At 42.4% G+C, this 1,263-nt stretch overlaps 1 protein-coding gene across 8 annotated transcripts in view; it reads left to right on the top strand.

The window, feature by feature from the left end:
• Positions 1-1,263, top strand: part of PARD3 (par-3 family cell polarity regulator) — a 651,375-nt gene that overhangs the window by 4,653 nt on the left and 645,459 nt on the right. The gene's annotated exons all lie outside the window — the stretch shown is intronic.

Below are 1,263 nucleotides of genomic sequence, written 5' to 3'. Positions count from 1 at the left end.
AGTTCCCGTCCAGTGTACCACATGCATAGCCACCACCCATCTGTCAGTGGAAGCTTGCATGTTGCTATGATGTTGAACAGGTTTCAGCAGAGCTTCTAGCTTAAGACAGACTAGGAAGAAAGGCCTGGCAGTCTACTTCCAAAAATCACTCTATGAATCACAGTGGTGTATCAGCAATCAATCGTGGGAATGGCACAGGACCAGGCAGCGTTTTATTCTGTTGTGCATGGGGCCGCCATGAGTTGGGGGCCGACTAGATGGCAGGTAACAGCAAGTTCTATGTTGGGCATAAAAAAAGTCCCCTGTTTTGTTTGTCCCCCTCTACTTTGCTGCTTTCCAATGAGTGAACAGAGAGTTGGTGCGTGTGCTGTCACGGCATCTTACTGTTTGTATTTAATTCTCACCTTTCCCAGTTGACATTTTGCCTACTTGTGAAAGACTGCAATGGTCGTCACGTTCTCTGTGGCATCGTTTGGGATGGTTGTAATGTGTTTGTCTAGGTGAGCTTTCCTAAGTGCTCAGCCAAGGTTTTGTTTGTCTGAACTTGTTTCTGGTTTTGGCCCTTATTATTATTTTAGTGAACCTTTCCTCATTTTTCAGGAATGGGTGTAGGTCATTTCTGTCATTTCTTCTGTGTCCTGTAGTAGATTTAGAAATTTCCCAAATATATTGCAGAAGATACTTGGGAATCACTTCCTTTGTGTGAAGAGCCCTTGTGGTGTGGTGGTTAAGGCGCTCGGCGCTTAACCAAAAGATCTGTGGTTGGAACCCACCAGATGTGGCAGTCTGCTACGGTAAAGACTATATAGCCTTGGAAACCCTATGGGGTGGTTCTACTCTGTCCTGTAGGGTCACAATGAGTCAGAATCGACTTGACAGCAGTGGGTTTGGTTTGATTTTCGTTGCCTTGCATGCAGGTTATCTGAGACTGATTGTAAGGGGGCAGAAACAGTTGTTAACTGAACAGGTACTTAGAGTTGGGGAAACTGTCCTCTTTGTGAGTGAGACGTGATCAGCAAGAAGACAGTCTTTCTCTTCTATATTTCATTGTCTTAAAAAAATTTTTTTTATTATAGTGATGTACATACAACAAAACTTACAATAGTTCATCAGTTTCTACATGTACACTTCAGTGAGATTGATTACATTCTTCAAGCTGAGTAACATTCTTCCTGTCTTTTTCCAAATTGTCTTCTTTTTTTACCCTTGGTGCTGAAGGTGATTTAAGATGCAGTATTAAGCATTTCTTTTGTCATGCTTTAA

Source organism: Trichechus manatus, unplaced genomic scaffold, assembly GCF_000243295.1.
Source record: "Trichechus manatus latirostris isolate Lorelei unplaced genomic scaffold, TriManLat1.0 scaffold00195, whole genome shotgun sequence".
In the NCBI taxonomy this organism is placed as follows: domain Eukaryota; kingdom Metazoa; phylum Chordata; class Mammalia; order Sirenia; family Trichechidae; genus Trichechus; species Trichechus manatus.
Note: the sequence above shows the minus strand (reverse complement) of the source record. Positions and strands in the feature narration are given on the sequence as shown.